The sequence below is a fragment of the Aedes aegypti genome, chromosome 2 (genome assembly GCF_002204515.2).
Source record: "Aedes aegypti strain LVP_AGWG chromosome 2, AaegL5.0 Primary Assembly, whole genome shotgun sequence".
In the NCBI taxonomy this organism is placed as follows: Eukaryota; Metazoa; Arthropoda; class Insecta; order Diptera; family Culicidae; genus Aedes; species Aedes aegypti.
This window is the reverse complement of record NC_035108.1, coordinates 377,072,163-377,098,218: the sequence shown is the minus strand read 5'-3', so window position 1 is coordinate 377,098,218 and position 26,056 is coordinate 377,072,163. Positions and strand designations below refer to the sequence as shown.

General features: G+C 35.1%; 1 protein-coding gene across 3 annotated transcripts in view; it reads right to left on the bottom strand.

Moving 5' to 3' along the window:
- LOC5565305 (trissin receptor) overlaps window positions 1-24,021 on the bottom strand; it is a 307,255-nt gene extending 283,234 nt beyond the window's left edge. For 2 of the 3 annotated variants that reach the window (XM_021846795.1, XM_021846797.1), the window contains exons 1-2: window positions 23,151-24,021; window positions 3,060-3,586 (exon numbers count right to left, since the gene is read on the bottom strand). The gene's annotated coding sequence lies outside the window, so the exon portion shown is untranslated. The remainder of the gene's footprint in view (window positions 1-3,059; window positions 3,587-23,150) is intronic. The other variant, XM_021846796.1, reaches the window with a different exon arrangement.
- Between the last annotated feature and the right edge of the window lie 2,035 nt (window positions 24,022-26,056).

Genomic DNA, 26,056 nt, shown 5'->3' with positions numbered 1-26,056 from the left:
CTTGGGAAAATATCTGTCACGATGAAAGAGGTTCCAACAAAATGGTTAGATGAAGTTAAGTATCTAGGGCTCGTGCTAGATAAAAAAAATAAGATTAAACATCTAATTATCCATTCCTGTACAGACAATCTAAACTTTGTCTTAAGAACAAACTTTTTATATACAAACACATTTTCAGGCCAGCCATGTTGTAACTGAAAATATTTGTTAAATATATCAACCTAGAATAAAAAGCTACTTTCTGGAAGTTTCTTGATGAAGATTGAAAAAATTCCATCATTGCCAGGGGCTTTCATATTTTTTAATGTTAACAGTTCTCCCTACTTACAAATCAGTCTCCCTGGAATTTTCGAAAATATTCTTTGGATTGAGAATACTTTTGAACATGATTTTCTATTGGACCAGCGAGTCCAAAATTTAAATTGTAGGCGCTTTCAAACTGCAAAGCAAGTTTTGAAGCTTTTTTTGTAATCAGTTAGTAATGATTTGTTTTCTTCTTTCAATGACGGTATTGGCTTCTGAGGTTATTCTAAGTTTATATAATTTTCATAGCAGGATCACGAGTGCGTTGAAATTGCCTTTTACTCACGTTTTCAAGATGGATTGAGAGTTTAAAATCATCGTCTATAATCTCTAAATTGAATTCAACTTCACATTTTCGTATTGCAATGCTTCGAGAGCATTGTCAATATCAACTTTCGTTTGCAAAAAAATGTTAATATCAAGATAACTATAGATTTATGTTTCGTATGTATTCCAGTCGGCTCAAAAATAATTGAAAGTGAAGCTGATAGGATTGAGAATCGCTTCTTGGGATATTTGAAATGTAACAGGGACATGATCAGAATCACAATCAGCATGAGTAACCAGTTGGCCACAAAGATGGCTAGAGTCGGTTGAGACCAAATTAATCGTAGAAGGGTTTCTAGAAGAGAAAAACAAGTAGGGCTCTCAGGGTATTGAATTCAGAAATATCCGGAAGAGCGCTCGTCAAATAAAATTCTGCCTTTGGATTTACTTTGCCAATTATTCCAAGAGCGATGTTTGGCATTGAAGTCAAAAATGGCAAAACAAATTTGACTTATTGCTAGCCAATTTCCAGAAGTTATTTTGGAGCAAATTAACTTGCTGCCCAGTGCAGTGAAAAGGCTAGTAGGCAGTTATGAAAATATATTCACCAAGCGTTTTAACCGAAACACCCGAAGTTTCAAAAAAATTGGTTCCAAATGACGAAAAAAATTGATGTTTTACACGCCTATTAATGATGGTTGCCAATCCCTCACATGTCCCATCAAGTAGATCATAACGATAAACAATAACGTTTGGATCTCTTTTGAGTTGGAAAATCAAACAGCTCGTCCTCTTTACAATTCAAAGTACGAGCATTCCAATTTAAAGTTAAAAACAAAATGGGTCCATTGGAAAGCGAAATTCGATAACAGTTTTGTTAGTAAATTTTGCACCAACTAAGGCTGCTTCATCCATTGTAATGGATTTGAACGTGGCATCAATCATTTGATTCAATTCTTCAGTTGAAAAATCAAAAGCAGACGCAGACATTTCAAGTGGATGCATTTTCTGATGATGTTTGTTGGGATTATCCGTTAATGGAGAGGCGGAATAGGAGTTTCCTTTGGCGGCAGGGGTTTTTCCATATGATTTGGAACAATTAGAACGGTTATCCGTTGGAAGACAATTTGAAGTGGAGGAGTGTTACAATATCGGCATACGAGTTTCTTTGAGTAGATCCATTCGAAATTAAAAAAAGGCTAGCCGACGGAATAAAATTAATGAGCATGATCATAATCTTCCTGATGGGTATGATTCTTAATAAAGTGATCGTTAATTGAAAACTGAGCATTGTTCGATACTCTACCAGGGGAATTCCGGAAACGAAAAACATAACCGTTCATCTGCCTAGAACAAGCCTTGACGACTCGCCTACACGAAGGGCATTCCCAAAAGTTTGACTTATAAAGGCCCCCACAATTCGCTCATACAAACTTTGTGATATCATCCTTCCCAGCACAAACGTCCTTAGCGTGAGAATAATCCTCCGCAAATCATGCATTTAGCATCGATGTGGCAATGTTTTTTTTCATGATCCCACTTTTGGCACCGACGGCACTGTCACACAGACATCAAACATAAGTTTTGCCTTTACTAAAGCTTCAATATTATTTAGTTCTTTTTTCTTGAAGTGAACTAAATAATATTCTTGAGAAAGCCCTTTCCGAACAATGCCAGATTGGGTTCTCTTTTTCATAATGATTACTTGGACTGGGGAAAATCCAAGTAAATTATTTATTCCATTTTTGATCTCTTCAAGTGACATATTGTCACTAGAGAGACCATTCAAGACAACTTTGAACATGCGTTATGTCGTCACAATTATAAAATGTGTGAGAAGAAATTCTCGATTTCGAGATTCCGTCAATACGCGACAGTCTCCTTTCTTTGAGATTTGGAAGGAAACCTTGATTCCCTTAATGAAGTTCAAGATCTCCTGCCTAAATCCCCCAAATTCGGAACAACTGACCACGATAGGCAGCACTCTTTGTTTCCTCACTTGAATCAAAGAGCCTAAGCTAGAAGCTGCTTCATTTGGTGATAGGAAAATTTGTCTAGAGCATCAAACTGATTGCATCATTTCATTCATCATCAACGGTAACCCTTTCTCCATTGGAAGAAAACGCGCATTCCGGAGAAACGCCCTTTCTTCCATTCTTGCCACGTTTAGTGACGTTGTAAATCCCTTTTTTTAAGGAAATTGTGAATGTTTTTGCACATATTATCAACAAAGTAGGCAAATTATAAGTTATTTATTGTTTCATGAATATATCGAACAATCCAATTTATGACTCACGTGATTAATAAAACTAACAAGTGTGTCAAGCGCATCATTATAAACCCCGGCAACCGCCTGCAATAAAGTGTTCGCACTAAACGCCAAGGTTTACTAGGTCACACATAATTTCACAGTCGAGTGCAAAAATTTCACACCCTCACTAAAATCCTAAATAATCCTCACCTCGGCGCACCCATAATATAAAACTTACCCGAAAACTACTGCAAGTGCGCCTTCCTTCAGTAGATCCCCTTCAAAAGTCTCTCGCTCGAAAAACGATTTTCAATCATTGCTTTCTTGACGGCCGCTAGCTGCTGCAGCCTGCAGTAACGGAGTGGCGTCCAAATAAATCTGAACCATCTGGTACACTTTCTTCCCCGTGAGTGTTTCGATGATGATGGCACGACCAACTAGATACACACTAATTACAGAATGCACTTGGCGGCACTCTCGAATAGTTGCCCGAATAGCACTGAGCACAAGCGTTGATTGATGCACACTTTCGCGTTTCGGTTTCTTTCAAAGGACGGCGGGAGAATCACACTTCCTTTTCAAAGCGCGTATACAGCTCTCACTCAAATACGATACACGTGTGCTAAACGTTGATACTCTCGGACGGGAGGATCCGAGACATAATTCAATTAGAATCTATTTGCTTCCAGAAGTGTTCACTTGATTCCGGCTGTGGCATGTGCCCGAGATGGTGTAAGTATGTCTGTCACTAACTTTGTACGGAGCCTGTGATTGGGAAGAGAAGACAAGTGTTCTGATTCAAAAATGATTGATTACTCTGGTGGATGTTTTAGAAGTATATATATTTTTGAAAGTTGGAAGACTGCCACAGTGATAAAAGCCACGGGGTGACTTTCATGCAATAAATTTTCAATTTTCAGTGCTTCTTCTTACTGATGTAACGTTCCAACTGGTACAGAGTTTGCTTGGTGAATGGGCACTTTCACAGTTATAACTCTCCTAATCAAATGACCATTATCGCATTTATTCATAGTGTAACAAGCACAAAGATACACTATGCACATATAAGTCAAGAAAATTTCCTATCTTGATATTCAACCAGAAAGAGTTTCTCAGTATTTTTTCACCTCAGGACGCAAGATTGCATCACTGCCTAGCTTCCGGAAGTGAAAAAATGCCAACAATCCCGCATGTTGTCACCTTTGCTCACAGAAGAGAGGATCCATGAAGAGAAATCGATCATGCGGCTTACGCCCTTATTCTAGCACATGCTTGACTAACCCTGTAAAATACTTCATCCATACATCCATATCGAATAAGAGAAGCAGCTGCTTTTTATGGGCAATGTAGAATATAATTTTGGTTTGAATTATACTTTACTTAAGAGTAAGCTCTTTTGTAAGTTATGCTCTTAGTTATTTGGATAAACTAACTCCACCATGTTCGTCCAGATAACAAATAAGTGTTTATTCTCGCAACAAGAAACAATTTTTGCCTTAAGAAAAGTTCCTCAGAGCTGTTTTATATTTTTTTTATTATAATAATTGACTTAGTTACAGTCAAACTATTATTCAAGCCTTATTCACCCAGAAATGGAGAATCTATTCAACAAAAACCATTTTATAAATTTTATATAGTACATGTTTACTCAATAATCCTGCCTCGGCTGTTCAACAGTAGTAAGATTATACGCAGCAACGGCAATGTTCATTCAACATTTCAACCACAAGGTATCCATAGTACTTAAAGTAACGCTTGCTCAGCGTTTATGCAACATAATTGTATGACGTGTTGTTTCTAAATTGTAGAAGAAAAGTTACGGATGCCATAATTAATTATTATCACGAGTATACAAAATTTGTTCAACTTTGTTCAACGGAAAACATGATAAACACAGTCTGTTTTGGTGCTTTATGCGACTGGTATGGCTATCATATGTATGCATAGAATTGATTGTATAAACATACCACATGAAGTTTCTGTGATGCTTCTTCAACATTTATTTTAAAATTGAAATAACAAAACCATTCGTATTTTTTGTACACTTTATTACATACACAAATCTGTGTACCTGGAACGAGTTATTTTTTAATTTGAATTAATTAAACATTGTTTTGATGCCGGGGCTCGAACTCAGGACCTTCTGATTTGCAGGCACTTGCATTTCCACTGCTTCAACCAAGGTTACATACAACAGCAAGTTCAAAGCCGTATTTAAAGATACAGCAAGATAATCGATCAGGTTATCGTAAATATGTTGTTCAAACATCGTCTAAACACCATTGTTGAACCTTGTTTGTGACAAGGCCTCAAACACAAGACTTAACAAAGCTATCAGCTTTATTACGGTTAAATAATATACGAACAATCACTTTATATAAACAAATGGTCGAATTAATACTGTATTTGGGCTGTTATTTTGAATGACGGTGATCTTAGGTAATATTGACTTCTGCAACTTTTCTTCCACAATTAAGTAATTATTCGTTATACAACCGTATCAGACAAACGCTGAACAAGCATTTCTAATTATTCGATGGATAACTGGTGGTTTAAACGTTGTATAAACATCGTAGAGTTTATCTATAATGCTACTACTGTCGAACAGCCGAAGTAAGCCTTTGAACAAACATGTACTATATTACATAGATACAAAAGTTGTTATTGGACAGATTCTCCTTTGAATAATAGTTTCATTTTAGGTACGAAAATTATTAAACAATGAATAGCTAAATAAATCAGCGTAGAGAAACTTTTGTTAAGGCAAACAATGTTCCGAAGACCCATTGATCTTCTGTTTGTTGCGTGATTGTCTTTTAAAAAACCATCGCGCTGATGCTGTGCATAGAAAATGAGATTTATTCTTATGGTTCGAAACAAGCGCGAGCACGTACGTATTGAACTACTGAACAAAATTCTCGATTTGGAATTACGAAATATTGTAAACATCAGATCAATGCAGTATCAAATGATTTAACTGAAGTTGTGAACAGTTACTAAGCAAATGTTGTTAAACATTGAATGTGCTTGTTATTCTGTGTGGCACATATTGAACAACAGCATCTTATTTAGCAAAACCATCTCTTTTTCAATTACTTTGAAAACATATTTAATGATATGCAATGCCACCACAGTTTAAATTTTTATTCGATCAGTTTTGAAATAATATAAGAGTGAGGAACTAAAACACCGCTTAGACTATATGCAACCTTTATTCGTCGCTTTGTACAACTTTAACTCTTGCTCGACTGCCACGGCTATTGTGCAACACTAGTTAAGCACACATGTAAAATTGCACTGAATTGTTTCTTGGGAGGTCTTCGCAATTTGTAAACAAACTGTGCACCATAAAAAGGAACCGCTCATAGTTATGGTAAAAAGTGAGTTGTCATTATTTTATACACTCCCGATCAAAAGTTAAAACCAAGCAATTACACAGATTACACGGCCAATAGGGTTCTAAAGCTCTGTCCCAATTTTAGTGCAAAATGCTTAAGTTTAGGCCAAGAACACATGTTCACTCAATTTTTTAATATTTTTCATTTGTTTAAATACATAAAACATTTTTTTATGTTTTTATAGATTTTGTCACACCCCTTGGCTTAAACTCAAATTTTGGGTGTATTTTGTTTTCCGTGTCCCTTCCGAAATGTCAGATAGGAACAACCCCAGTGTTAAAACTAAAACCCCTGTGGTATTTTTGTCGACTCAGCGAACGTCAAACATGATCTCAAGTGTCAAGGTTCATTTATCAACCCAATTTTAAAATTAAAGTTCAAATGTGATATAGCGGTTATTTGAGCATGAAAAATTGCTGAAGTAATTGCTCTTTCGTGTTATTAAATAAAAACAAGATTTTATTAAACATTGTAGGACCCTATTGAAACTCTTTATGGCGCATTCGAAAGGTAATGAGTTATTCTCACTTCGTGGGTATTTTTCCAAAAAACAGTTTTTGAAAAGTATACTGTATTGCTCAGAAAACGTTAACATATCAGTGGAAATAAAAATTTGACAACTTTTGGAAATATTCAAAAACCCAAATACCGAGAAATATAGCTAGTTCTGGAAAAAATCGTGATCTCGTGAATCACCTTTTTTTTCGATCCCATGAGATGTAAGGAGTACTCAAAGATTTCTCGGAGCAAATCCGGAGAGTAGTGTTTGTACAATTCAGGGATTACTATGGAAGTATTTTCTCTAGATATTTTACACCAATATGCTTATTGATAAATCTAGATTAAACTCATATCTATCCAAGTCTTACTAAGAGCTTCATGTTTGTTCCAGCTTCTGATTTAATTCTCTAGGCGATTTCACCAATAAACGTTATAAGAATCCCTCTTGGAAGTCCAAGGGCAATTCCCCCTCTTCAATCAATTTTTATTTAAATTTTCTCTAGAATATATCCATGTTTTTTTCTCAGGAATTAATTCAAAAATTCCTCCAGGGATTATTCCATGGAATCTATTGAGAACTTTAATAATAAATTCGACCACAGATTCTTCATAAAGTTCCTCAAAACAAATTCTACAGGAATTTCTTCAGCACTTAACATATAGATTGGTTTGTGAATAGACTAAAAACACACCTTCATTTGAAGATTATCACACCATTTCTTACAAAAATTTCCCCCGTAATGTTTTCTTTATTTATGGTTTCACATCACTTTCATAAACTACTCTAGTAACTCAAACGATTCAATCAAATTTGTCGAACAATTCTGCAACATTAATATGTTGCATCCCTAGATAATTCTAGGGATTCCATTCAATATTTTTTAAACATTATTATCTTTACAGTTTATTAACAAAATCTTTCAATCTTTCTTCTCTTATGGTAATACCACAAGAGTTCACATGTTTTTTTCACAGATGATTGCAGGAATTCATCAGAAATTGTTTCAGGATTTCTTATAAAAATGGCCTTTTTGATTTTTTAGAAAAAAAAAACCCTGGCAACTCATTGGAAGCATCCCTGCAGGGCTGGTAGAGACAAATGGTACTAAAAATAGTTTTTTTGCAATTCCGTTGCAAATCAATCAACTTTTCATTGAGAAGTTGATCAACATAACGGCCTACTTTTCCTACTAAGAAAAACAGTGCTGAAAAGTGCTACTTTTCAGCACTCTTTTCGGTGCTGAAAAGTAGCACTTTTCAGTACTGTTTTGGTAGGCACCATCCGAACAACCCAGCCTCTTCATGCCATTTGTGCTTATTTGCGCGGCATGTGAGTCGAGGCGAGTCCTTCTCACCTCGGGTGATGTGAGGCGACTAAAGCTAATCCAATGGGAGCGAGTCGACAATTGTTCCTCATTCGACTCATCTCGCCTCACATGCCGCGCAGAATTAGCATAATTGCATCTGATCCGTTGTGCGATCTGATTCCGACAGGGGCTGTCCATTCACCACGTGATCAGTTTTTTGGGATTCCTGGTCAACCCATTCCCCCCTCGTGGTCATTTGTCCATGCACAAATTTATAAAATTTGTATGGACCGTGATCATTGGCCAGACGCTCCCTCTCCCCATGAATGACCACGTGATTCTGATTTGGAATCGAATAGTCCAACATTTGTAGTCAGCAACTGTTTATGCTGTCTTACCTGATTTCGATGGGAGCGTGAAAACTTGTGACATTCATGGGTAGGTACTACTGTATCACAGCCTACGTGATTGAAAAATACTGAATTGATACTACGCATGGATGTGTGCCCATGTGGGTTCTCTTGAAATGTTTGTTTGTGCTTTTAGAGTTCATCCAGCTGAAATGGCATTTTTTGAAATAGCAAAAAATGTTGTAGGCAACTCGTTGCAAAACTCGATTTTTTCAGCACTCGTTGTATTTATCCAATTATTGTGCAACTTTTCCCCGAATGACGGTTCCCGAATGCCAGTTCCCCGACTAGCTCGTTTATTCGAATAGCACAGTTCCCCGAAAAATGTTTAGTACTCATAAATGTCTTAACTTTTTGTATTTCAAGGTGATGAAAAAACCAGTCATCGTATATACACCCTTCTTTATTTGATTGTTGGTTCTTTCGAGTTTTACCATCCTCAGCATTTTTGGCCACATGTATTTTATCGAGAATGATCACATATATCCTTCTTTTGATTGCTGTTCGTGCTTTCTAGTTCAGCACCCGGTCATTAAAGACTATTCTTGCATTTTTAAAACAACAACATGTTTCGGGTAACCGGGTCATTCGAGAAATAGCTTTCGGGGAAACGGGTCATTCGGGGAAAAGTAGCGCAATAGTTTTTTTTTTTCAGATCTCGAGTTGGTTGTAGGTCTAATAGTGTATAATGGAAAATCGAATTTTAAAATGTTCATGAAAAACTTCATTTTTCAATTGATTTACAATGTTTCTAAAAACTACCGAACAACTAAACATAACACGTACCTTGCAATTGGATTATATGGCTAAATTGATGTAAAATTTAGTCGTATCTATTGACAAAGATGTTTCCTCATTTTTTTGTTGCTCAAAGTAATCTTTATCGAAATTAACAAAAAATTCAATATCTTCGTGTATTTTGTTCAAATATTTTTTATGAATCTGATTAAAATACAAAGAATTGAACAACAACATTATGGTAGTTTATCTTTAATTTAAGCAGCCTTATATAATGAACAATGTGATTTTTTCTCCTCATGGGCAAAAAGGAGCAACGAAAGTATGGATTATTTGCTTGCTTAAACTCTTCTCAGTAAATGAACAGTCTTGAAAATATTCGAACATCGTAATAAAATAATTACTTTTCTCTTTCAACTTACTACATAATAACTAACTACATATATGTTATCGTCACAATTAATGACTGAGATGTGCTTTTCAAATAGGGCCTGTTGATGTGAAATTGGTTGATATTTCGCCGAAATATGTAAGCATATGTTGGAGATGAGTAAGATTTACAGCAGTTGGTGAAATTTTTACTGACTCGATGACGCAAAATATAAAAAAACAAACCAGATTTATCTCAAATTTGGGGGAAACATCGGGGAGAAACCAATAAAAATGGTAACATATAAATTAATACATAAAACTTCCACTGAAATAAAACAAGGTTTTCTATAACTTTGTCAACATCACGGTAAATGTGGTTATGGACCAAAGTTCAACATTCGCAATTGAAAACTATGATAGAAAATAGAGTAAGATTGAAACTTCTTCTTTAAACCTTTTATTTCATATACGCGTCCTTTAAACACTGACTAGGGAAGAACAAATGGTTGACTCAAGTCAGTGAAAGCAAAATTTTCTTTCAGGAGATTCTATAAAAATCTTATATTCAAAGTAAAAATACACTCACGGTTAACCCTCTGGAATCATTAATTGTACATATTACGTTCTCATTTGGATCATATTTCCAAGAAAATATATATTAAAAAATATTTTCAAATTCTGCTCTTCATGGCCTTTAAAAATCGATCCTTACCCCATACACTCATTTTATTACAGCCAATTTTGATTCATCTATTTTAGTTTAAGATTTTAAGATAAGATTTATCATTTATATTGAAAACAGTGACTTCTGTAGAAAAGTCTCAAAATAACAAACTTTTTAGTAACTTGCTTCAAAAAAGTGACCAAGTCATTTGAAAGTGAGAAATTTGTGCAATAATCGTTTAATCAATCTCTGGAGTTATTCCTGAAGAGTTGAATTTCCTGAACAACAATTGTGGAAGAAATCCGAAGAAGTCAAATATGCCTCCTCTATATAAAAAAAACACTGCAAAACCTTCAAATGGTTCCTGAGAAAAATCTTAGTGTAATCTTCGGAGTTATTTCTGTGGTTATCCTTGGACAGTGTCCCTGTTAAATTCTTGGAGGTATCCCTTTGTAGGAATGTGTTATGGTGAAGCGGCGTGTAACTCAAAGAATCATTAGAATCATCATTGATGAAATAGTAGTAGTGTCGCCTTTCCATGTATATTTTCAAAACAAACAAACAAAAAATATAACATTTGTGTTTAGCATATTTTTATGTAAACACATGGTAAATTTAGTAGATTGACGAGTATTGGAAATCAAAATCAACTCTTCAATCGTACATATCAAAAGAAAACATTACAATTTAATGAAGGGCAACGGAATTTCTCTGTTTTTAATTGAATTCATCGCATATTTTTGTTATGCATCGGTACGGTATATGTTTGCAAGGGATGACGGTGTTGCCAGGTGATTGGTGACAGATTTTTCTAGCAATTGTTATATGCTTGTTTTCGGAACATTTGCTGCATATTATAAAAACTTATCATTTTGCAAATAATTTTCCATCACAAGATCACTGATTTAATCAAATTTCAATGATTTTTGTGATCAATTCACATTAAATGCTATGATTTTACAGATAGCAACTCTGACATCACTGCGCTCAACGATCGCGATGATTGTGCACACACGATAGACGCGTCCCGACGCATCCCGACGCATCGCACTGTGGAGCTTTTCAATTATTTTGGGTGGTCCAAATTGATAAACTCTTGGTATGATTTTATGCTTCGTAGAGATGGTTTTCGTAATTTGAGAGAATCGAAAAACAAACAACGTATGAGCTTCAAGTTTCTATGCTTTGCCCAACCTTTCCGTACTGAAAATTAATACAACAGGAAAAAGTTGGATATTTTAGACTATAAACACAGGCATGCCTCAGTGTGCGGTGGCGGCGTCGATTCGCAGCAAGTGAAAACAACCGCCATAATAGTTTTAAGTGTTGCGGTTGATAAAACTTTATAAATATTTGATTCCCGTTTGAAATGTGTTCCTTTAAGGAAAGTGAATGAATAATTTGTTTAGTGGAAGTGTAATGAACGCAATATAAAATCCAAAATACAAATGTTTGCTGCAGAATTACAATGGAAAAGGTAAGCACCTTCTATTTACAAGTGTAGTTGTGTGAGGCAATGAAATGCGGCATAAAATCGGAGATTTTTTTTCGAGAATATAAATCTCATGTATATTGTCGCTAAATTGATTATGCTGTATCTGAAAGTGTTGTTTATATATTGAAATACCACCTGAAGCATTTTTCTTCGCATAAATTATCCATTAAATCAGGTGATAAGCAGTTATATTTCATCGATGCTGCAAATACCAATACTATCATAACAATATGTTAATGATTTTGGAAGAAGCAATTTTGTGATGACGCACCAAAAGGCCTCATGAAATGCGTGAAATAATATCTAGATGAAATCCTCAACAAATATTCTGATTAACTATCAGAAAGCAATTTTGTGCAAATACCTGAATTTGTTTGTAATTTCCTGAAAAAAAAATTAAAACAACGACTTGGATCAACACATACACTACTCAGAGCAGTAATATATAACATGTATCCTTATCAAAACGGTACGAGGAAATCAAAAACTCTAAGCAATATCCTTCAGAGAAATGTCTGGAGAGATTTTCTGAAAAAAAAAATCATATAAAACGTGTTGTATTCTAATTTTTGTTTGGTTACTTTTGGGTTTTGTGGTGCCTGTTTAGTTTCTTTTTGGTTCTCTTTTTCAGACATGAGATCTCTAAAGCTTCTATTTCAAGGATTTCCGATTATATGGTCTTGATTTACAAGGAATCGTAAATCAAGACCATATAACTGAAAGTCCTTGACTTGTATAAAACATTGGTTCTGTAGTGAGATCATAGTAGGCTGACATAGGGTACAGACGTTAGGGATGATTATTGTATAATAAACCCCTGAACCATCAAGACGTGTTTTATTACTACAGTTCAGAATTGGGATAAGCCATGCTATTACGAAGCCAAAAGACCTCTGCAGAAATGGAACAGCCAATTTTCTCAAGCCATGGTGCATTTGAAAATCGATTTTCCCGTGGAGAAAGTGGAAACGAAACCCAAAATTCAAATACTGTGGATGTTGGTAGAATCTCTGTAAACTCTGTCCATCCTATTAAGAGTCCGTTACCTGAGGAGAGAATAGGAGACGTGTGCTTGGAAAGGACGTCGAGAATACGTAAAAATTCATTTCAAGAAAGCAGATTACAAGCTGCAGGTATCGCCGTGCCACACGCAATGAATGCTGCTGCTTCCGCTGCCCACATAACTTCAGGATCGGTGTCAAATCGCATCGAACCTGGAAGTGGAGATTGTATCAGTCAAGATTGTAATGTTCAATAAATTCAAGCTCAAAATTTAATCAAGCAAAATGCTGCGTTGATACAAAATAGTTCAAATTTCCATCAAATGCATCATTTTGGACCGGAAAAGATTTCTATTATGCTGCCATCCTTTGCTGGAGCTTCTGAAGAAGATGTCAATAATTTTGTAGCTGTATTGGAGAATACAAAAAATGCGCTTAAAGTTAACGAGTTTATCATGAAGTTGGTGATCATCCGGAACCTTAAAGGTGAAGCTCTATCCTGGCTACATTCGCAAGCTGATTTTATGTTGAAGAGTTACGATGAAATACTGAAGAACCTCAAAGAATTTTTTGATCGTCCAGTGAACACATTTGAAATTCGCAAGCGTTTGGAGAATAGAACCTGGTCCCCAAAATTTCGAACTTTTTCTGATTATTGTCAAGCCAAAAAAGTTATAGCTCAACCTTTGTAGATGCCAGAATCAGAACTAATTGAGTACATGTTAGAAGGAATATGGATCCGATACTGGAAAATCCAGCAAGACTATCAAATTTCAAAACCCTTGGAGAAATTATTCAAGCTTTCAGAATGTTCGGAATTTCCTCACCATCAAATTTGTCTACTTGGAAACCAATTAAGTGCTATTCTTGTCATCAACCTGGACACGTTGCTGCATTTTGCTGGAAGAATCGTAATAATACTTCCAAAACCAAAATTTGTAAATGCTGTTGTTGAAGATGACTTAGCTGTAGAAGATGGATGTTCAGGATTGGTAGATTTTCAGTTTCCTAGTCAAAATAGAATATTTAAATCTTTATATGATACAGGGAGTCCAATTTCACTAATACGTAGAGGTTTAGTAGAAAAATCTAGAATTTCCAATTATAACAATAGTAAATATTATTAAAGTATAAGTGGAAATAGGCTCAAAATTTTAGGAATTTTTAAGACTGAGATAATCATACAAAACATTCATTTCAGAATTGAGTTTCATGTTGTTGCTGACAAATAGTTAGGACTCGTCGATGCCATAATCGGAAGAGATGTGATCATGCGTCCAGAGATTAAAACGATCATTCAAAATGGAATCAAAATGTATGATGTCAATAAAAGGTATTTACAGTTTGAAAATCCTTCTAACGTTCAGGTAAATCATAAAAAAATATGTAATATCAGTTCCGAAATGTACGAAACTTTGTTATCAAATATTGGAAAAATATCTGATGACGAGATGGCAAAATTTTTAGAATGTTTCAAGAGTAAATATTATTTTAACAAAAAGCCACATAAGCCAGTTACAGAATATGAAATGACTATATCGTTAAAAAAAGAGGAATATTTTCATTTCAAACCTAGAAGGTTGTCGTATGATCAAAAGAATAAAGTTGACGGGATTAATTAAAGAATTATTGAAAGAATGAATTATTAAAGAAAGTAATTCACCGTATGCCAGCCCTATTGTACTAATCCCTAAAAAAGAATGATTTTAGGTTATGCGTAGACTATACAAAACTGAATAAAAATGCTGTAAGAGATAACTACCCTTTGCCTGTTATAGGTGATTTGATTGATTCTTTGAGAGATAAAGCTGTATTTTCAATTATTGATTTGAAATCTGGGTTTCATCAGATCAGAATTGCACCCGAATCTACCAAATATACTTCTTTTGTAACTCCAAAGGGTCAATATGAATATTTACGTGTCCCATTTGGATTATGTAATGCTCCTGCGGTTTTCCAGAGATTTATAAATAGAATTTTTAATAAATTGATAGATGATGAAGAAATTATTGTTTATATTGATGATATTTTGATAGCTAGTGAAAGTTTTGAAAAACACATAGAGACTTTAGGAAGAGGTTTTCAAATTTTGAATGATAATTTATTAGAAATTTATTTGAGCAAATGTGGTTTTATATTTGAAGAAATAGATTATCTGGGATATACTATAAATAAATTTGGAAAGAAATTGAACAAATCTCATATTGAAAGTATTTCTAACTTTCCAACACCTAAAAGCTGTAAGGATGTTCAAAGGTTCTTAGGCCTTACTAGTTATTTTAGAAAATTTGTACTAAATTTTGCAACCATTGCGAGACCTTTATATAGCCTTTTGAAAAAAGATGCGAAATTTGTATTTGGAGAGGAAGAATTAAAAGCTTTTAATTTTTTGAAAAACAGATTGATTTCATCGCCAATTTTGGCAACATATGATCCTCATGCAGAAACACAACTTCACTGTGATGCTAGCTCCTATGGATTCGGAGCCATTCTGCTTCAAAAAAATAAAAATGATAATATATTTCATCCTGTTAATTATCTTAGTAGGAAAACAGATGATTTAGAATCAAAACTGCATAGCTTTGAACTTGAAACACTGGCAGTAGTATATGCTATTAAAAGATTTCGCATTTATTTGGCAGGAATTCATTTTAAAATTTTTACAGATTGTAATGCTTTAGTTCAAACTTTGTCAAAAAAAGAAGTTAATCCAAAAATTTGCAGGTGGGCATTGTTTTGGGAATGTTATAATTTTGATTTAGAATTTAGAGATTGTTCAAAAATGCAACATGTTGATGCTTTAAGTCGTCAAGACATGGTAGTTAAAAAAATGTAGACAGTTTCAAATTAGACCATCAAAATTTAATTGATGAAAATATGGCTGAAAGTATCAATGTTCTTAATGAAAATGATATAGAGCAAAACATAATAGTTGCACAAGAGCAGGATGAGAAAATTATAAGAATTAAAGAGCTTCTGGAGAGATCTCCTTTTCCTGATTTTGAGCTTATAAATGGTGTACTTTTCAAAAAAGATGGTAACAAACGTTTATTAGTTGTTCCGAAATTGATGATTGACAATGTTATTAAATTAGGTCATGACAATTGTGGTCATATTCGAGTAGAAAAAACTATGCATGAAATAAGAAAGCAATTTTGGTTCAGTAGAATGAATAAGTTTGTTAAAAATTATATAAACAATTGCTTGACTTGTATTTTTTATAGCCCTAGTGGAAAGGTTTATCTCCTTTATCAACAATTTTTAAAAACCATTCTTGTTTTTAAAAATTGTTGATAAAGGAGATAAACCTTTTACCACTCTTTACTTGGATTACTATGGACCTATCCAGCTACCTTCTACAAACAGAGCAAAGTATATATTAGTCATGGTAGATGCATTTACAAAATTTACTAAATTTTTTCCAACAAAAAGTATTAGCTCAGAAGAAACTATTGTTCATTTGACGAATTACATAAACTTCTATAGTAAACCGAATAGAATAGTTACAGATAGAGGATCCTGTTTCACGTCGAGAAAACTTAATGATTTTATTTCAAATAATCAAATTGAACATATAAAAACTGCAGCTTACACACCTGAAGCAAACGGTCAAGATGAACGTATGAATAAATCACTTACCCCAATGCTTGCTAAATTATGTCATGAATCGCGTAAAAAATGGGATAAATTATTACCTAAAGTTGAATTCATTTTTAATAATACATATAACAGGTCAATAGGTAATTATCCTAGTGTGTTATTGTTCGAATTTCAGCAAAATAATTTGGATAGTGAAAATAACAACATTGCAAATTATGTTGCTAACAGACAACCAGATCTAGAAACATTAAATTTAACAATTCATTCGCGAAAATGCCCGACAACAAAATTTGGTTAATCAAAATTATTATAAAAGACAAATTGATAAGAAAAGGAAAAAATGTACAAATTATAAAGAAGGTGATTTCATTGTTTTGAAAACTGGTGAAACTCATAAATTGGCTCCGAAATATAAAGGTCCATATGAAATTCAAACAATTTTGCCTAATGATAGATACGTGGTGACTGATATAGAAGGATTTCAAATTGCAAATACTCCATTCAATTCGGTTTGTTCGCCTCAAAACATGAGAAAATGGATGAGTGATCACATGTCTGAAGGTAGTGATATCGATGAGGTCATCGATAATGTCAGGATGCCCGAGATGTAGTGAGATCATAGTAGGCTGACATAGGGTACAGTAGTAGTTGTTTGACGTTAGGGATGATTATTGTATAATAAACCCCTGAACCATCAAGACGTATTTTATTACCACAGGTTCCTTGTGTTATTTCTCGTCTCTTGTTTTGTTTGTCGTTCCCTTTGTACTGAATTGAGGATACTGGCTATCTGGTTGACGAAAACTGGCATGATTTCGATACACAATCGCGCCTATATGAAAATCAAACTACTACGATATACCTTTCGGTGAACTGCAGAGAACCTTAAATCCTGTTCATATTTAAAAACATTTGCGATCACTAATCTGGTGTTGCCATGAGTACCTTGGCTCCACTTTGTACCAATAGTGGCACCGTGATACGGAGTGTACTTGATCAGCGAGGAAAACATGATCACACTCGTGCCCACGTATATAAACTGTTAAGTGAGTTGTAATTTAATTTCAATTATAAAATTTTATAAGATGTCGTATTTTCAGACAGCTACTCTTGATTTTCGTAAATTTGGTTTGGCATTCAAGATGATCAAACAATGGAAATATTGATTTTATTAGGAAATGCTAAAGCTGTTGAAGGATTTTTTTCCAAACAATCGACTATTCCCAATTCCACATAAAACATTACTCAAATAAAGTGATTAATAAACTGTTTTTCTTGTTTTCATTGAGGATTAAAATCCATTTCCAGATAGAAAGTTGTTCTTTTGTTGAACAGGTTGCCATTTTCTGCCAACAGGAATTCATTTTGTTATTATTAGAACATTTTTGCACTATATTGATAAAAAAATATGAACAGAATCGCTCAAAAGTAATCACTTTACATCACTTAAAATTTATTTTATTGTATATACAGTAGTTTCTTGATTATATCACTGCCCAATGTTATCGCACTTCATTTAGTCACGCTCGATTTAAGCACGGTTCTCTTTTCGATAATATCACGTCACGATAATTATATGATTTTCTAAAACGAATCAATAATATCCTATTTGATCCATTTTACATGTGCATCTCATTAAAATCACTCAATTTCTGCTATTTCCCTTTCGGGACGAACCAGCACAATTGTGCTGTTCGGCACCCATGACATTGAATGATTCTTTTAGCCAATAAATCATTGTTTTACTAAACTTTTTTGATTTCGATTATTGAATTATCATTGCTACTTGTAATTAAGCACAACAGATTTTGTTTACATCGTGTTTAGTAAACACCAGCTCAGGGTAAACAAAATGTAAACAAACACCGTAAGAATTGAAAAAGTTTTATCTGTCGCAACTTTTCAACTATTCATTTTTTCTAGGTATGCACAGATACGAATCGAGAGTGAAAGAGTCATTCTTTGAAATAGTGAAGACCAAATGAGAATTGATTCACACAGCAAAGATTTCTGGAGGGACAAAGTGGGACCAGCACAATTGTGCTGGTGCCGGCCCTTACCCGGTCGATGTTCGTTGTGGACTACCAATTTTCATTTTCAGTATTTTGATCAAATTAAGTGGCTGAATCTGGTTCTAATGTCCACAATAGTTCATAATATTGCATTAAAACATGAATGAGTGATTTCATACGAATCATAAGGATGATGTACCGTTCGAAAACTAGGTTACAGAAACTCATAGCTTTGGTTTAAAAACTTTTATTTTTTAAACGTCCATATTTGAAATAGATTGGAAATCACATTTAATGTTTTAAATCTACTACAGCAAAGTTTAAGAAACAGTAAAAGTTTAGGGGAATGTTCAAAAATTACGTCAATCATTTAGGGGAGTGGAGGTGTATGAAAGTGCGAGAGTGCATGTGGGAAAAAGCATGATAGTTGACATGGGGAGGATTTAGATTGACTTAAAAACAATGGACGTAATTTTTGAATTTTCCCTTGGTTTGATAATCTATCAATACCATGTTGACGCGATAATCCATTTTGGTGTTCTACTATGTTTGCCGGTTCAATATCTGCCATAATATTTATGAAGTTTGACAACTGAAGCTGAAAACCTTTAGGTACTTACTATTTGCTTCCGAACCACAGAGTCCTTTAAATAACATACTATTGATGTATGCAGCCCATGCTGGTCTCCTTCTTGGCATTACATCCTCACTGGGACAGAGCCTGCTTCTCAGCTTAGTGTTCAATGAGCACTTCTATAGTTATTACCTGAGCGCTTGCATTGCCAAAGTTGCCATCTTCACATTCGTAAATTATGTGGCCAGTACGATGAAACTCTATGCCCAGGGAAGTCCAGAAAGGGCTTTGTAGTCGTGGACTCTAACCACTAGTCTAAGGAAGGCCCCTACTGGTATTACTCGCAAATATGTTGTTTATGATGTACGAAATGCATTTGAAATACTCTACTAAACTATTAATCAATATATGAAGTTCTGGAGTCTAGATTATCCGCTCATATAAATAATATCGTTTTGTTCCTTTTACCTTTAAAAATTATATTGTCCAAATCTTGAATTTTGAGACTAAGATAAGCTGATATATTAAAAATAAAAATCTGTACTTTATTTCCGTGCATATAGTGTTGCAAAGTAACTAGCTGTATCGATCAAAGAAGCGTAGGTTCAATTCCCGCTGCAGAGTTTTTTCGTCATTATTACGACTGTGCCATTTGGCGTTGCATGCTAGTCCGTTGATTCGTGTGATGCTCCCTATAAAGGCCATAATCGTACATAATGCTTTCCAGGAAACATTCCACGGTAGGATTGACAGCTAAAAATGTCCATCTAACCGAAATGAAAGGGAAAACAAAACTTACGACTATGGTCGAGCTTTACATTTTCCTTTGTAATCTAACGGTCACACCGATTGCGAAACTGTAAAAGCTCATGGCAAACCAAAAAGTCTACTTATTGCAGCTGTCTTATGTATTGTCTTATTAGAAGCATTGTCTTCTTCTATCTGGTGTTACGTCCCAATTGGGACAAAGCCTGCTTTTCAGATTGGTGTTCTTATGAGCACTTACACAGTTATTAACTGAGAGCTTTCTTTGCCGATTGACCATTTTTGCATGTGTATAATCGTGTGGCAGGTACGAAGATACTCTATGCCCTGGGAATCGAGAAAATTTCCTTTACGAAAAGATCCTCGACCAGCGGGATTCGAACCCACGACCCTCAGAATGGTCATGCTGAATTGCTGCGCGTTTACCACTACGGCTATGTGGGCCCCCATTGAAGCATTGTCAGTGTCTTTATTTTCAAATCTGATAATTTCCAAATATTTAAATGCACTAAAAAAATTGATTGTTCCATGTAATTTTTCAATTACCTGGAATATACAGTATCGGACATGTAAAATGCACCAAAACCGTTTTCCCATACAAAATGGTCAACTTCAGAGAGCTATATCTCCGCTATTTCTCAACCGATTTTTCTCATTTTTTCTGTGACGAACTACAATTTACCTTAATTTTTGATAATTATTGAAAAAGTTGTGTGAAAAGTATTGGTTTAAAAGTTACAGAATTACAGAGTTACAGCTTGAATTTTGACATAAAAAATGCACCAAGACGAAAAGTAATATATCAGAAATATTATGCGTCGTATCCTTTTGGTGTCTTCAGCGCATTTAGTGCTTATTACGCAATGAACAAATGCGCTGAAGACACTAAGATGCTACGATGCGTAGTTTTTCTGCTACATCACTTTGTGCCTTGGTGCATTTTTTATGTCAAAATTCAACCTATCTGTAACTTTTGAATCAATAGTTTTCACACAGCTTTCACAATACTTTTCAAAAATTGAGGTAATTTGTAGTTCGTCACAAAAATAAATGAAAAGAATCGGTTGAGAAACGGCGGAGATATAGGCTCTCTGAAGTTGATCATTTTGTACGGGAAAACGGCTTTGGTGCATTTTATATGTCCGATACTGTATGTATGTAACAATTTCAAAAATCAAATTCATGCTTTAATATGGTTATTGACCTGATATTGTCAACCTTTTTTAAATGGGTTTTCAAATTCCCTGTTATATGTAAGCTATCCGTCATAGTTCTTTCAATCCTACACACTACTAAAAACTTATATTACAATGATTTAAATTCAATTTCAAGCTAACAGACTCGATGTAAAAAATAAAATAAAGTAATTTTTTTTATTGGGAGCCAGATAGCCATAACGATAAACGTGCAGACACTCAGCAAGATCATGCTGAGAGTCGTAGGTTAGAGTCCAGCCGGTCGTGCATCTTTTCGTAAAGGAAATTTTCTCAACTTCCCTGAGCGTAGAGTATGATCGTACCTGTCACACGATATACACATGCAAAATTGGTCGATTGACAAAGAGAGCTGTTAGTTAATATCTGTAGAAATGCTCATGAGAAGTTGAGAAGCAGGCTTCTTTAGTGTCAGAAACAAGAAGAAGAAGTTTGATGGTAATTACTTGCACTTAAAAATGTGCCATTCTTGATAATTGACGTCCAAGCTGTCGGGCACATATGACGTAAATTTACATGATTTTTTAGGGAAGCTGCTTACGCAGACTGAATATTTTGACGTTTCCATTTTAGCTCTAGGAATAAAATGAATGATTCCTGTTATCTATATAAATAAAAATGGAATGGTGTTTGTATGTCACGAAATGGCTTACGAACGGGGCAACGGATTTGAATGATTATTTCTCCATTTTGTTCGTCAAGGGTTCCGACGTGTTTGTGTGTATGAAAGTTCCAGGATATTCGCCGGGAAAGTCGAAAAAACGAGAATGAACGGAACTGTCATTCTATATGGGACGATTCATTGCGGTTTTCCACAGCCTACTTGATGACAAGACGAAGTTTGCCGGGACCACTAGTTTGAAATAAATCAGTTCCATGTTAGGAGTCATGAACAAATTACGTCACGCTCCAAGGGGGAGGAGGGGGTCAAGCCAAGCGTGACAAGCCTTACAAAATTTTCGAAGGACTCATACAAAAAATGTGACAGAGGGGGGAGGGGGTAAAAAATTCGAAATTTAGCGTGACATAATTTGTGTACCATCCCTTACCAACCTTTACAAAAACATCGTTCAAGCGTCATTTGAAGGAAGGCTATGTGATTTCAAAAGTGATAGTGTATATGTTAGGTAAAGTGAGTGAAAGAGGTTGGAGGGAGTCTCTAAAAAAATAACTTTATTTTTATTCTAGTACACGACTCTGACAACGGCCTTATAGTGGAGGTTGAATTATGCGTAACTGTCAAAGGATACAAACTGTAGTTGAATAAAATGATATAGTTCTCAATTCGGTTTTCATTTATTTATAGGTATTCCACTATACAATTTGAAGGTTTATTATTATTTTCAGTTTTAATTTTTATGTCATAATTATTTTTGAGAAAAAATCCCATATAATTTAGGAGGATATAAACAAACATAGCAAAACCAAGACGTTTTGATTGAGACAATTTGTTTTCAAGTTATTCACACATGTATGTTTACCCATTTTTTTATGACGATGACTAGTTCTTGAATAATCTCGATAAACGTCATCGTCACGTGATGCTTTGAATCTTAGAGAGAATATGAAGTATTTTTATCTCTCGTACATTGTTGTCGTTCTATTTATAAAAAAAATCATATAAATAAAAATATATTATTTTTTTTATTTTCAATGTATATTTAAAAAAAAAACAAAATTATTTCTGACTTTTTGGGTCACCCTATCTCACGAAAGAGCTCCCTAATGACGAAATAAAAAAAACGGGTCCAAAATTTTTTTAAAAGGCATAACTGGAACAATTTTCTAAAAAAATAAAAAATATTTTTTTTTTCGAACATCTGAACTTGACCCTAAAAAGTTCATGGAGTGATAGAATAGCCAATATAAAGAATGTTTTGATCTACGAGATGATGAGTTTATAAGGTAAATTTTGAAATAATCACTCAAGTATGGTCCGTCCCGAAAGGGATATAACAGACAGATTTTAATAAAAATTATGTGACAAGAAAATTCTGTTTCAGTATATCACACTTCAGTGAATCACATCAAAATCTTATGAATTTTTGATATGATCAATAAATTACTGTACTGCATAAAAATAAAGGATGGCTGAGTAAAACGCTATACGCGATTGAGCTTTAAAAAATAAAATAGTTTGAAAAACAAAAATCCATGTAGCCGGGAAATCTGTTGTTGAAGAAAATAGAACAGTCTACAGTGAAAAAAAAAGCTGACTAGAATAAATTTTCAATAAGCTCTTCTCCCACGCCCCGCCCCTACGATACTACCAACTTACATTAACTCTTCACTCTCCTTCGCGATCCTCGCAAAAGTCCAATTTCCGGATTCACTCGGCGGTAGATTTCAATAGATCCATTTAATCGTTCACTAATCACTTTCTCCCGGGAAAGTTTTAATCACTTTTCGGCACGTGTCGGCTAGATAAGCCCTTCCAATTCGATCGGTTTTCCGCGCTGTGACTGGGAAGTTGGCAATCGGATTTCTGGATTTCCTTTCCGCCTTTGTCACACACTTTGCACCACACTAACTGGGAACTCTCACATTATTCCGAAAAACTTTTTCCGCATGCGAGTACGTTGGAACCGTGCCCACATCTCCGCATGAAAAGTTGGGCCAATTTCACTGAATGGCACCGTAGAAGATTTCCTCGAACAATTCCCCGCACAATTTGATTCAATTTCACTGACAGCTTTCTAAAACGATTACACGAATTTTCATTACCAGCACAGGGTGCACCTGGCGGTAGAACCGTTTTCTTTGAAGAAAGGACCAAAACAACTCAACCCTGCATCTCGAATGCCTTCCGACAAGGACGATGATGGTGATCCCAAAACTCGATATCCCTTCCAGGCATGGATCGGTGCGCTATGACGGCTATTTCGTCATCCCAAACTACACAAAAGCTCAATTTGCCGTCATTCACACATCACATCAAACCCCTTTCCGGAGAGTTGCCACACAACATTTCAACGTTGATCTCGGTCAAAAGAACCACACCGTCAATACGGATAACACAAACAGCACAAAACAGTTCAACATCAAAGCGCCAACCGCCTTGAAAACCCCATTCAGTACAGTCCTTCCAGGTTTCGGGGAGAAAATCGTTTGGGAAAAGCAGCTGAAAAGTCGACTGCACGCGGCGAAGTTCAAACGGATACTGAACTTGAAAACCGACTCTGCTCTGACGGATCGCATCGGGATCCCCTTTGCTCTGTCAGCAGCCAACAGCAGCATCTATACGGTAGATGAAGGACGGTATTGGCGTTGGCGTTGTTGGTTGGCGCGTCGTCGTCCGTTTCCCCATTCACAGATTTGTAAACAGCTGGTCCAGGCGATAACAGTACAGAAAGCCAGTGTCATCGTCGTCGTCTTCGGTGAAGTCGTAGCGTAGCGTAGAATGAAATGAACCCATACGGAATGGTCAACCGAATGGGAGGAAAGTAGGGTTCATCAGCGAGTTGGGGTTCATTATTGGTTGGCGCGCGAAAATCAGGATCATGCGTAGTTCGATGTGACACGAATCCGAATGAAATGTGTTGCATGCGGAAGGTTAGGGATGAACTTTGATGGTTGAAGCGGATGTTGTGAGACATCTTTTGGTTGCAAAATGCATTAACGGTTTTGTATGATAAACGAAAACGGCACAGATTGGAAATAATGGAATATGCGTTTTAAAGCTTAAAAGCATTCTTTTGTGAACTTCCATGTTTCTATATTTTAACGCATTTTACGCCTTTCCTGCTAATTTTAAGTCCTAGTATCGTTTGCAAATTTTGAAAGATTATTTCCTTTGCCTCTGCATATTATGGCGCTCAAATAAAATTACAATCAACAATCAACGATCGGGGCCTTCCTTAGCCGAGTGGTTAGAGTCCGCGGCTACAAAGCAAAGCCATGCTGAAGGTGTCTGGGTTCAATTCCCGGCCGGTCCAGGATCTTTTTGTAATGTAAATTTCCTTGACTTCCCTGGGCATAGAGTATAATCGTACCTGCCACACAATATACGAATGCGAAAAATGGCAACTTTGGCAAAGAAAGCTCTCAGTTAAAAACTGTGGAAAGTGCTTATACGAACACTAAGCTGAGAAGCAGAATCTATCCCAATAGGGACGTTAATGCCAAGAAAAAGAAGATCAACGATCAAATTTACTCACAGTCAAAGATACCCGCGAAGTAATTATCTGAAAATCAGAAGTGGTTGCTTTAGTTTCCACCATAGAGCCAGTGACAGATTTAGACTTCAGGGGGCTCGAGACAGACCTCGAGTCCTCCAGTAAAAAATCAAGTAGAACAATACATTGTATACTAATAATGAAGTTTTCTAAAAGAAATTGATTCTGGCATGTTATGTAAGCCCTTCCCACCCACTACTTTTTTCAAGAAATAAAAAAGTTTATGGTTGTAAATCAAAAGCGGTTTGATTACTAACTAATGAACTAATGATAATTAATCAAGCTATTGACCTTCAGTTCAAAATTGTGAAGAGATTTTGAATAATTAGGTTACTTTGGCCTTGCAAATGTTGAACAAAGCTGTTGGAACGGAGATAAACCTGCCTACGGCAAAAAGCTCTAAATAAAGAAAAACACAAAACAGCTGTGGGAATGATCGGATTTCGAAAACCAAAAGTAATAGCTCAATAAATTTAGTTTCAATTTTTCATGACGTTAAAAAAAACTTAAATTAAAGAAAATGCTTGAGTTTTTCCCAGATCCCAGGTTTTAATATTCACTCTGCTAAGTTTTTCTGGTTCCTTCCCAACAAATATTTTTTTACATTTTGTATTTTCCTAACCTTATTACGAAAACAATTTTATAACAAAAAGTCGGAAGAGTTAGAAAACGTTCAAAAAAAACATTGATGAAATCAATACAGTTGCTTACAGTCAAACTTAACTGTGATTAAAATGTAGTAAAAGTGTCCAATTGCTTGCATCGCTTTAACGAAAATAATAATAAAAATATAAGAAAATTAAAACAAACAGATTAGTAGAGAGTACATTTTTATGTTTTTAATAGGCTAAGTGTACTCTTTACTACTCTTTCACATTATTGAAAATATGTACTCTTTTTGGTGAGACCAAATATGGCAACCCTGTATGTTGTGAGAACTGTCACAACATTGCTTTTGTTTGAGCATAGCATAGCATAGCATAGCATAGACTGACTGTACATGTCAATG